Raw genomic sequence first — 13,324 nt, forward strand, 5'->3', positions numbered from 1 at the left:
ATAAAAACAGTGACAATAACTATTGGTAAAATTTCATGTAATTATTGAAGTGTACGGTAGTTTATCGAAATTTTATAATATCAGAAAATGAAATTTTTTATTATACTTAGAATAAAAAAAAAAAAACGTATTTAGAAAATTTGATTTAAGAAAGAATTTTTTCAAGTCACCAAAATAAGTTTAATTTTCTACTTTAAGGTAAAAGTTGAAGAAATTATTAAATTTAAATGGAAGTTAAATGTTATTAAAAATAAAAAAGTCTTCACTTTGAGTGAAATGAAAAAAAAAGTATGATGAAGAACTAACATAGTTATCGCCTAGTAAATTGAAACTATCAATAGTTCATCTAATAACGCATTTCACTCATTTACCCAAGTGATAGTAACATTAGTTTTTTTTATTATAACTCTTGTAGTATAAATTCTTTTTTCTACTACATTTGCTGACATGACATCGAATATTTTTTATTCCTGAATACTTTTTTTAAATTAAATTTAGCTTTTTTCGTTACTGGATCATTATCATGTGTATTAATATTTTATTTTAATGACGAGTGAATTACAAGAAAAAAATAAAAACTAAAAAAAGTGTAAAATTGTTTTGAATTAATTTGTTGCATTCAAAATGCAAGTTTATCATCGATAGCACTGTTACAAACTTCCATTCAAATTCAATCAACCTCAAAGATGACAATTTTTTATTGTAATTCGCTGTTAATTGACTATTATCATTAATATAAAATTCGTTTGAGAGTTGTGTCTCTTATAATACATATACACTTCAAAAACTACTTGCATCTTTAACATTAAATACTTTTTTTAAATCTAACTTTAGAAAACAGAAAAAAATAATGAACAAAAATGAATTTTATATTGAAATTTTGGTTATTAAGATAAAATTTTAATAACGACCACCACCGACACCAGTATAATAGAAAAAGAGATTGCCACCTCCACTACGTTGAGAGTTCCATCTACCCCGATAATTATTACTATTCCCCCTATTTTGATTGCCCCGACCGTTTTTGTAATTGTTCCCTTTATTTTGATGATTTCTATTTTCTTGACGGTTACCATTATTTTCATTTTTGTTGTTATTCTTATTGGAATAGTTTCCTCTCTCACTACTCTGCTTACTACCACGCCAGTTTCGGCGTTTATTACCGCCATTCTTTCCACGAATTTTCGTAGATTTTGTAGACTGAGCTGTGGAAAAATTATCGAAAAAAAAATTAGTCATTTTTGAAAAAATTTATAATTTGATAAAATAAAGAAAAAAGAAAGAAATCACATATTTACACATCTTTCTATGGTCCAATAACTTATTTAGGAAAAAATTAGAATAAAAATGAATTATAAGTAAATAATAAATAAAAAAAAAATATTTTGCAACTAATTATTCGTAAAAAAAAAATACTTTTTTCAAAAAAAATTACTTAAAGCACAATCGCAATTATTTTAAATAGTTTGAAAGACCACAAAAAAGTTAGCGGCGAGTATTTTTTTATGGAACCAAATGATACCTCAATTAATTGCTCCTTAAAAGCTCTCTCAGAATCTACAATTGCTCCTCTTTTATGATTATTAGTTAATTAATAATTAATTTTTTTAAAAATTAATTTTCAAAAAAGTAATTTTGCTATAGTTCGAAAACTATTCATATTTTACACATTTTTTTTTGCTTAAAAAATTGCTCTCGATGTGCTCTATCAATTAAGTGATAAAACTAATTAATATCTACAATGTTTTTAATAATTAACTTAAAAAAACTTATTGTATACTAGACACTGCGCTATGACGTCATTAATGGTCGTTAGAATTCATTAAGGCTTTTTTTACATGTGTAGCTGCTGTGACTACTTTATATAAACGTTCGCCTTAATGTTTATTTGATAATTAAATTCTTCATTATTATTATCACAGTTGAGGTTATGCAGCTATTTAGATGATATTGTTCTCTCATTAAATACAATAAAAATTAAAAAAATACAAATAAATAGTTTTTGATTCGAAACCATGAAATAAATATTTTTATTTTAGTATACAGCGATAAAAAAATTTTATTACTTGATTAACGTTAAGTGGGGAGTTTAAGTATTTATTTCGATTAATGTGTGTAATAAGTTCAAATAGTAATTAGAAAAAGCTGAATCAAAGGTTAGTGTTAGAACGAAAGAAGATGAAGATTAGAAGGTTACTATTTACGAACATTTGTCTTGCGAGTTTACTGAAGGACACACTTTCGTTCAAGATAGGCTGTACTGTCATATTATTGCGACAATTGATCAATAAATTCCAGGACTCTATCCTTTACCAGATAAAGGTCAGCATTTAAACGGCTCGTATATTCTCCAGAAAACCAGTGGAAAAAAGTTCAAAATTAATGTCAGCACTGACGAGTGTATGGAGATGAAGAGGATCCGTAAATATAATGTGTTTTCACACTAATAACTAAAGGTGGTTCACAGGTGTCTAAAGAGATTCATAATTAAGTGACAAGTAGAACTCTTCGACTGACGTTAATGGTAGAAAGGACTAATGCTACGGTCACTCTCGTCGTAGTTAATGATTCGCGTCATGAAACGGTGAGATGACCAGAGAGCATTGCTGTTGTACGATGAGTAAAAAGTCTGGGAAAGAAACTTTGACATCTGTTCACGAGAACGTTTTGAAAAATTCAAACGACGTCTTGATGGTTTTTGGGAGGGTCAACTCGAAATGCTCTACGTTGGCTCAGTTGGAGATTGTATCAACACCGATGAATCTTTCAGGCACGAGTGGCCATCAGGATACTCCTTGGACAAAATTGCAAGACGATGCGTGAATTTAAGGATGAAACTTTAAGTACTTGTATGCAAACGAATTTTCTCTGAAAATTAATCATGTCTGGAACGAAATTGATTTTTACAACAGGGTAACCAGAGTACGTTACGCTGTCACAATACTTCTGGTTCGTTAAAATGTATTTCCACATACAGATACACTTTTATTGTTGACAGAAGAAAATGTATTTAGGTCAACGATGCATGGTCATCCTTGTCAAAGTAATTTATTTTTAGTAGATTTTTTAACAATTACTATGTTAAAGTAATCCAATAATATTAATTTAAGTAAATCATTTCTCAAGGATATCAATGAGTAAGATGAAGTTGGAACAATTTTCATGAATACACTGTGAAGTTTTAAATATGATCTCAAATTAAACCATATTGAACACATTTGTATTGACAACAATTAATGTTTTGAGGACGGTTGTCTGGTAATCAATTTATTTTAATTTTTTAATGCAATTATTATTATTAAAAGAATAATGCATGAATTAATATCTTTCATTTCAGAATTTAATTGCAGTATTTAGGTGAAACTCACCAGCAGAATTCAACATTTATATTGCAACCAATGCATTGACAAAAACGAATGAAATAATTTGTCTTTTGGAGATAGTGTTTGCATGGATACTACCTTGCGAAGGTAACTGCAGGTTTTATGGAACAGGAATTATTACACCTATAAAATATAATCTATTGTCGCGTGGAATCATTCTGGTTTTGGCAAAAGTGCTGTTAGTAATGATTACTTTGTTTATTACCTTGCTTAAAAATAAAAACAATAACTTTGATTCAATAAACAAAATTTTTTAATAACAGGTTTCACCTTTCTCAAGAATTTGAATCGATGGCATGGGAGCTATAATGCGATATGATGTAGAAAAATTAAGCTTTCTCAAAGAAAGGATCATGGTTCATGACTGGAGTATTGGAAGCTAAATGACCACGTGAACTGCGAGGAATTCATGGCCCAGTTTTTGATACAACATTCGATGATGTTTTTCTTTAGGTCATGTCAAGAATACTTACGACTATCAACAGTACCGTTCGTATTGTTATTAAAGAGGACTTGAACTTGGATGTCATAGAGCAGCTAAAAGGATACGACGGACTGATGATGAAATAATGGGTACGCCGACAAATAATTTACTGGATAACCGCGGAAATTTACTGAGCAGTAAATTACTCAAGTACTAATAATACCTTCATCTATTTACTAACTGCCGAGAAAGTCAGGAAGTTTCGAGTGAATATCTCGAGCATCCTACTCGTAATACAAGTAGTAACTCGTCCAAATTTCTTGCTGCTAGAACACAAAGTAATTCAATCAGTTAAAGTAATCAGCTATGAGTGTAATAGTTTACAAATCAATTACTTATAAACAATTTTTCTTAGGATTATTTAGTAATGGAAATCCCCTCAATGAGTCTTTGCATAGAAAAAATAAACAATTGCTTGGCGAAAAATAATCAGACTAGTTATTCATCAAGTTGAAGTGAAAATTGTCTTGCTGCGATGGAACCGCAGCTAGTTATTTATCTACTAAGTTCATAAAAGTATTCTATTCATATTTTTTATCTATAATTGTTGTTTTTATAAAATTGGCTACTTATTTTAGGTAAATAAATACATGAAGGACCGGATGTTGCAAAGTTGTGCTCGACTTATTACTGAACTATTTCAGTCTTTTCGTTTGTACTGTGAATTCTAAAAATTTACTTCAATGAGAGTTAGTAGTTAAAAATAGGTGTAAATTTTTCATTACATAAATTATTATTGTATTTTTGTTTTTGATTTAGCATGTCAAGAAGTTTTAGGTAAAAATAATGGTTGCACAAATATATTATCAATATAAAATTTTATTTTTGGTAACACATGGATTTTATCGTTTATAAATAGTTTATTCTTATACTGATACATACAATAATAAAACTGCTCGAATTTCTTTTACTTTAGGATTAAATTGTTTTGATTTTGTCTCCATATCATTAATTTGTGTCCAACAATTATTAATGGATCGAGTGTAAGCAATATAGTGCCCCAAACCTTTTGAAATTGATGGTGGAACAAATTCAATCACTCCAGACAATATGAAATTCATATTTACTACACTCAAGCGACTTGGTAACTCTTGAAGCTTGTATGTCATTCTTTGTTCTTTGTTTGAGGAAGTGAAGTAAATAGATGGTTCATAAATGTGACCAATATCTAAGCACAAATATGAAGTAACATTAATTTTCTTAGTGGCTGATACATTTTTACAATTGTCACATAAAAATAGCCTCTTTTTTTTTAATTCTTGACTAATAATGTCTGACAATGACTTAAAGCCATTTTCCCAAATCAATCTAGCACTCACATTTAGCACTGGGGCGTCAACGGCTTTCTCAAATAGACATTCTCTATCTGTGCAGCAAGTTTGTTCAGCGTTACAAGTAGATTCAGACATACCCCGCGAAAAAACTCTCGAAACATCATCTTGACAATCGATAGCACAATCTCTTACTGGATATTTACTACTTAAATAATTTAAACGTTTTTTATAAAAAGGTACATCAGCACCAAATTTAGAATAATGCACTAAACACGAAAAAAAGGAATTGGGTCTTATTTGACAATCTACAAAATTTCTAAAATTATTATAGTTTAAGTAGCTAAATGATAAAATTTCTAACAAACTGTCAAAGGGACAGGTATTGTGACTAGTCATTTTTTTTCCTTCGATTGGGTATGCACGGATATATTGACCATTTCTAATGATCTTCTTGTTAACTTTTCTTCTTGATTGTTTCTCCTGTGCATTAGTATGAAAAACTTCCACTTCTGGGAAAGGCGTCAAATATTTTCCTCTTTTTGTTTTTGGGCTAGAACTTTTTGTATTTTTTGTATTATAAACATTTTTTCTTTTTGTTAATATCTTCTCAGATTTCAATTTAAATGTAGGTTGTGTTAAATTTATCTTGATAGAAAAGTTGTCGTCAGATGTTTTTTCTAAGGAAAAGTCAGTGTTTTCAATCGATGATGGTATCGAATACTTAGGATCAGCAGAAGAAACTAATAATTTAGTATTATCATCTACTGTGCTTTCTTGTTTGATAGGAGTTGAAAAAAATACTGGTTCAGGTAAGCTATTCTTATCAATTTTAATATCTTCATTTTCATTAAAATCCGTGTTTGAATTTATTTCAGGTTTGTCAAGCGAAATATTATTGTCATCAGAACTCGAAGTTTCATTAATCTCTGGTCCAACTTGATTCATCCAATTCTCTTGGATATTTAGTACACTATTAGTTTTAATTTTTTTATGATTTTTACCTACTTCTTTGTCAATCTGTTTCTGTTCGATTTTTAATTCTTCAATTGCAGCTCTCGCTTCTTTAATTTTTGGAAAAATTGATCTAAGATGTTTAATTAAAAATTTATCCACGCGAATTGGTTGATGATTTTCCAAAAGATCATTTTTTATGAATTTAAAATAATTTTCAGATCTAGCGGACGTTGGAACGTTATTTTCACAACCGTAATGACTTTTCATTACATTCGACCAAGATGGAAATTTTTTCAATAGTAGCTTCAAATCAGACAAAATTCCAGGACAGTAATAACTATTAAGGTCATCAAAATTGATAGATACATCTGAAGAAGTACTTTCACAAGTTTCGGTGACTATTTTTTCAATATAATCATTGAGATCGTCAGTTTCTTCCAAGAGATGCTCAATATTATTCGAATCAATTACTTTTTCGTGACAAGATAAATGATCTTCACATGTATTTTTTTGTGAACAAAAAGTACTTTTTTTCAAGCTTTTATAATTGATACTATTGTCAAATTCAAAGGTTTTGATTTTATCTAATAACCAGTTAACATCGTCAGAACACCCGTAATTATTTTGGCAAATTTTTAGCACAGTTCTCATCAATTTCTCTAGTATTTCTAAATTATCTGCAGTAGACATTAATCCAAAAGCTCGTAAATAAAAATCTTTAACGGCAACATTAACTTTCGAAAAACAATCCAAACGTGCAATCCAGTGAATAAAATGAGCAATGTCAATACGCAAGTAAGGTTTTATTAAAACTTTACTCTTATTAGTTAAAAAACGATAGCATAGTGATAAATACTGCTTATAAGTAATATTATTCGTTGCTAAACAAATAGCATTTTGTAGGGGTTTTGACATGTCCGTTACTATTTCTAATGGAATGTGAGCTTTTTGTGAAAACCATTCTTTTAGCCAAAACTCGATTATTTTAGTATCATGCCGTTCAGAAATCATTTGACAAACCGGGACGATCAATTTATTAACGTAGGCCACGATTTGATATAAAAAAATGGGACCATTTGAATAATTTTCTGCACGTGGAATTCGTCGAGCTATACTTCCGGTAGCATCTATAGAAACAGCAGGTCCAAAAGTTAATAAATCATTATATACGTCTATCTGCTCAGGTGTCCAGTAAAACTGATAAAATTTATCACAGGCAAGCTGTTGTAATCCTGATTGAAACTCGACATTGTACTTCAAATTTTGCAAAGAATCCCACAATGTACCTTTAACACCTAGATCTTCATTTATTGCTTCTTGTCTAATTTTATTACATACAGTTTTATTTGGTATAATAGGAGGCATTTTATCACCGTATTCTTGAAATTTATCAATCAATCTTGCTCTGAAATTTTCAGTTTTAGTAGCTTTCAATTCTTTTTTATATTCTGTTCGCAGAGGACCAGATACATGTCTTTTTTTTTTATGAACGATATCTGTGGTGTTTAAAGTAATAATATTTATGGAGATATTCTCTTTTTCGCTATGCTTATATGTGCCTTCACCATAAATTGCAGCTTTGCAATTTTTATCAGTACAAAATCCACTGATTTTAACTATAAAATTATGATCATCATCTGTAGAATCATTTTTGAAAATTGTGTGAGTATTTAGGTTGAATGCGCATGGTAATTTTTGATCTAAACATATTAACTCACAAATAATATGTGTCCACCCCTTCTGGAAAGCATAGTATACTTTTTTCTGTTTATCAATTTTTTCAACAGGTTTTATTGATGTCCACTGGGCTTCAGAAAAAGTTATTTTAAAATTAAGTATTTTGTCTTTACATGGATGATTACTATTTTGAGGATGAAGAGTAAAATCATCGGATAATTTATATAGCATTTCATCATCAGGATCACCTTTTTCATTAAGATTGCTTTCTTCAATAAGGTTTTGCATTTTTGTTGCCAAAAATTCACCACGAAACTTTTTGTAACTCTCAAAAATTGCATTTCGATTTTGATATACATAAAAATATAAATTTACAGCTTCCATTCGAAATTTCCCAGAGTCGTACAACCAATGGGAGCAAATTTCTACCCACACCGGATCTTTTTTGGGCTTCAATTTACCATTACTTTGACACAATTCAAAATTCTTAATCACGTCAAAAATTTCAAAATGTGACACAGCAGCCCAAGATGTCATTTTTAAGTACTTTTTAAAAATTAGAATACACTATTATTAAATAAAACCTTTTTAAAACAATGAATAACTGCGTTATAATGGGCACTCTTTTTTTTTCATTTATATGCTATGCTGATTGTCAATTGTTTGACGATAGTCATTAAAAAAAATAAACATCTAGCGCGAAATTTAAACAGTAAGTGATAACACTTGTCATTTTTTATTCATTTTATTTATATTTATTTTGTTAGAATCTAAATAATATTCATACACATATATATTAAAAATATTACAAGTATAAAAATAAAATAACATAGGTATATTATCAAACTATACTAATAGATAGTACGATCAACAAAAGAATCATACATAAACTTTTTAAAACTTTACATAATTGCAATTATGTAAATTTTACACTATAATAAAGTTTTTTAAACCGAAATGTTATTGGAAAACTATATTTGAAAAAATAACAATGATATAACTTTGAGTGAATTACACATGATAAATTTAAAAATTCGTGATATTACATTGAACGTTGTTAAAATTAAAATAATATATATTTTTTTATACGCAAATAATTACTTTACAAAATTATTTTTTAAAATCATGTTTTTGTTTTTTTTTTAATAAAATATTCCCTTCGTTTTCATTAAAATTGTTACGTAAATATATATATATAAATTTTCAAATAAATTCAGAATTAACTCAGATAGAAACTTTCGAAACATCATTTCCGAAATTTATAAAACGATGTTCTATCAAAATGAAGTTTAAAGTAACATCATAAACGGGAAAAAAAAAATTGTCTACTCAAAAATTAATTTCCAGTACTCATAATACAAAACAAATTCTTTTAAATTCTTAAGTCTTTTAAGTTCTTGAAAATCCAATTCATCGATATTCCATAACAATGGCCATAAATGTAATAAAGTCCCACGGTACACTAAAACAAATAATGAAAGTATATTATTATAAGAAAAAACAGAACATGTTAATTACGACTTAATAACTAATAGGAGATGTTAAAATTTTATAAAAAATTAATGCCAACATATAATCGTATTTAATAAAATTCAAGTAAATAAATACGGTGCTCTTATTGACACACTAGATGGGTATTTTTACAGGCACGAATGCAGTATTATAACATAGGGACGATTAGAAGCACGGATGAAATCACCGATCCGTGCCTGGAATAATCCTTTTTTGAAGTATTACATCCGTGCCCGTAAAAATATCCGTAGTGTCTCAATGGATACTCTTAAATAAATATGTATTAATTGGCTTTTCCACCAAATAAAATCAATTTTGTTTAAAGAATAAGTTCTACCAATCAGTTTCAAATTTTACTTTTGCTTCTGAAAAATTAATGAAATATAACTTTATAGAAATTAACCAATAATCGAAATTGAAATAATAATTCTAAGCTGTTTAAAATTTAGGAGTAAAATCGATGTACAGTGCGACATAAGCATATCACGTGTATAAAATTTCTTACAGATTACCGAACACTATAACTTGTTAGAGCAAACTCATAATTTACTTCACATCCAATACTCGATTAATTTGTTATTATCTCTGTGATATTAAAATTTAGTTGTTGCATTAAGTGCAAGTTTATATAATATCATATAGAATGTGAGATTATTACTTGAAATATTAAACATGAACTTGTATTAATATTAGGGTGTGTCATTTTAATGCTATATTTTTTTTTTACTGCTATACCAGAAAATCTGATAGCATATGGAAAATTTTCGATCGTAAAGCACACTCTGATGCTTCGCATCATGAGTCGTGCAATAAGAAATTATGCCGCTGGGCCAGAGGGCTTAAGTCCAATAGCGGCTTAGCTCATCAAAAAATTCGATTTCCCATTTAAATAACACGGGAAATGTTTTTTTTTAACTTTGAGTGTTTTTTACTCGTGAACAAATCGATAGATCGAATTGACTAATACATATTTTTGTAAGAAATTGAACGCTCTACAAAAAAGGTCTCTTATCATTTTTTGATAAATCCATCTGTTCGAAAACTATTAGAGCTCGAAGTAAAGTTGGAGATCTTTTCACTTGTCCGGCGAAACTATCAGACTAATCATAAAATGTTGTAGGATTTTTTTTGTCAATAACTTTATTCCCTACAAATTATTATCACCAAAGTTTTTTCAAATTCCGCATTGTTTTCTAGTTATTTTTTTTTCAATGTCGAGCTCTTGAAATCGATCAGAACACTTTTTTAAGAGCTTAAAATTAAAATGAAAATAACTAGAAAACAATGCGGAATTTGAAAAAACTTTGGTGATAATAATTTGTAAGGAATAAAGTTATTGACAAAAAAAATCCTACAACATTTTATGATTAGTCTGATAGTTTCGCCGGAAAAGTGAAAAGATCTCCAACTTTACTTCGAGCTCTAATAACTTTCGAACAGATGGATTTATCAAAAAGTGATAAGAGACCTTTTTTGTAGAGCGTTCAATTTCTTACAAAAATATGTTTAACTCAATTCGATCTATTGATTTGATCACGAGTTAAAAATACTCAAAGATAAAAAAAAAAAATTTCCCGTGTTATTTAAATGGGAAATCGAATTTTCTGATGAGCTAAGCCGCTATTGGACTTAAACCCTTGAGCCCAGAGGAATAATTCTTTATTTTCTCTATATACTACCAGATTTTCTGGTATAGCAGTAAAAAAAGAAAAAATTTAGCCTTGAAATGACACACCCTAATTAATATGAATATAACTTGATTAGATTATTTATTAATAATAAAATTATGTTAGATACTAACCAATTTAGATTCTGAAAATTCAATAGTTATCAGGATTTATATTATGAACTTCATTTATTTTTTCTATATTTATTAACTCTCGATGCTTCGCGATAATTTTTCTTCTACCAGCAACTGCAAGAAATAATCACGGCAGTAATCGATGATGAGAATATTTTTAGGTAAGAAAAATAAAATTTTTGGCTAAAAAAAAAATCTAAACTCGATTTTTTACTCCAGACAAGAATATTTCGGTTTTTTACCAAAACAATAAATACTAGGGTGGTCGTTAAGATTAAATTTTCTCAGGCGCCCCATAAAAAGCTTCTTTTTAGTGAAAAAATATGTGGGGTATTTAGTTTTTTCGTTTTAAGTAAAAAGAACACGTTCCGAAGGACGATCAAAGTTTATTTTTCGATACGATCGCGATTTTTTTTTAAATATCTCATGAAATATGCAGATTAGATGGAAAAACCATGGAATCAATTTTGTAGAAAATTAAATTCTTGACAAAAAAAGTCACATTTATTTTTTTTATAAAACGTGTATTTATGCAGATATTTTTTAAAAACTTTTTTAGATCTTATCAATTGGGCATTTTAAGGATAACGAATGTTAAAAATAACGTTTTTTCTTAAATATAGACAACTTCGTAACTCAACATATCAATTATTAATGCTTGTTACAGTTTTTATATACTTAGAAAAAAGTTATTTTCAAAATTTATAATCTTTAAAACGCTCAATTCATCAGATTTAAAAAAAGTTTTTTTTCAAATATCTTCATAAATACACATTTTATAAAAAAAATGAACATGACCTTTGTTGACGAAAATTTAATTTCCTACAAAATTGATTCTATGGTTTTTCCCTCTAATCTGCATATTTCATGAGATATTTAAAAAAAATCGCGATTGTATCGAAAAATGAACTTTGATCGTCCTTCGACACGTGCTCTTTTTACTTAAAACGAAAAAACTAAATTCCCTACGTATTTTTTCGCTAAAAAGAGGCTTTTTATGGGGCGCCTTAGAAAATTAAATTTTTAACGACCATCCTAATAAATACCTTTTTGAAAATGTATAATTCTTTCTATATTGGCAGTCCAATCGATGTGAGAAGTTCAGACGCAAAAGGGTGTATAGACAAGACCATTATACACGACTTTTCATCTTTGCTGTCCAAGACAGTTTTTGTAACTTTGCAAAAGTATATGAAGTTTGCTGTCTTCCTTGGGCTACTTTTTTCACACTAGACTTATATTAAAGTGTCCGAATATCCTCAACCTAAAAAAAAAAGTTTATTATAATTAATGTCAATTCGATTGATTAATATGAATAAATATTTTTAGTATACTCCTATAAAAGCTTTTATAGCGAATTAAGCATCATTTCCGGGTTCTTTCTGGAGCAAAACTAAGTCGGTTTTGGTTATATTAACGATATCGATAACAGTAAAAGTGTGGACATTTTCGTTGGAGTAAAATGTTCTTGTGACAGTAGACGATAAGATTTTCCATGATATCAACTCGCGATTTTTGTCTAGACCAATCTCAACTTCACCATACATTTCTCTATGTATTTTTGCAGTGATTTTTCAACTTACAGGATCACAATAAAACTCACTGAGTGTGAACGTTGTAAGGTATCACCCAGCATATTACTCCTGTCTACAAGCGAATGATTTTTTACTCATATATAACATCTGTAATGTTTAAAATATTATTAGATTAAATATTAGTTAATATCAACATTATTCAAACATATTGATTAATACTTACCAGTATGATTACTTATGAGACTAATTACACATACTTGTTGAAATAAATAATCAAATTCGCCACTCGACGTTAAGATTTTTATTTCATGGTCTCAAATCAAAAGCTATTTAATAGTATTTTTTTAACTGTTATTGTATTTAATGAGAGAACAATATCATCTAAATAGCTGCATAACCTCAACTGTGATAATAATAATGAAGAATTTAATTATCAAATAAACATTAAGGCGAACGTTTATATAAAGTAGTCACAGCAGCTACACATGTAAAAAAAGCCTTAATGAATTCTAACGACCATTAATGACGTCATAGCGCAGTGTCTAGTATGCAAAAAGTTTTTTTAAGTTAATTATTAAAAACATTGTAGATATTAATTAGTTTTATCACTTAATTGATAGAGCACATCGAGAGCAATTTTTTAAGCAAAAAAAAATGTATAAAATATGAATAGTTTTCAAACTACAGCAAAATTACTTTTTTGA

At 28.5% G+C, this 13,324-nt stretch overlaps 2 long non-coding RNA genes across 3 annotated transcripts; one reads left to right on the forward strand and one right to left on the reverse strand.

Moving 5' to 3' along the window:
• Nucleotides 1-1,762: 1,762 nt before the first annotated feature.
• LOC130675752 (uncharacterized) lies at nt 1,763-5,180 on the forward strand. Its single transcript, XR_008991334.1, has 7 exons — nt 1,763-3,043; nt 3,127-3,258; nt 3,338-3,561; nt 3,647-4,145; nt 4,223-4,383; nt 4,446-4,644; nt 4,784-5,180. It is a non-coding gene; the product is annotated as an uncharacterized LOC130675752 (long non-coding RNA).
• A 3,487-nt stretch (nt 5,181-8,667) lies between these two features.
• On the reverse strand, nt 8,668-13,058 carry LOC130676160 (uncharacterized). 2 transcript variants are annotated; one of them, XR_008991385.1, is made up of 5 exons: nt 12,844-13,058; nt 12,420-12,767; nt 12,132-12,349; nt 11,086-11,268; nt 8,668-9,234 (listed from the first exon to the last, which is right to left on the reverse strand). It is a non-coding gene; the product is annotated as an uncharacterized LOC130676160 (long non-coding RNA). The 2 variants fall into 2 exon arrangements; XR_008991384.1 differs by having other exon boundaries at nt 8,674-9,234; nt 11,086-11,199; nt 12,844-13,051.
• Nucleotides 13,059-13,324: the final 266 nt, after the last annotated feature.

The sequence above is a fragment of the Microplitis mediator genome, chromosome 10 (genome assembly GCF_029852145.1).
Source record: "Microplitis mediator isolate UGA2020A chromosome 10, iyMicMedi2.1, whole genome shotgun sequence".
Taxonomy (NCBI): domain Eukaryota; kingdom Metazoa; phylum Arthropoda; class Insecta; order Hymenoptera; family Braconidae; genus Microplitis; species Microplitis mediator.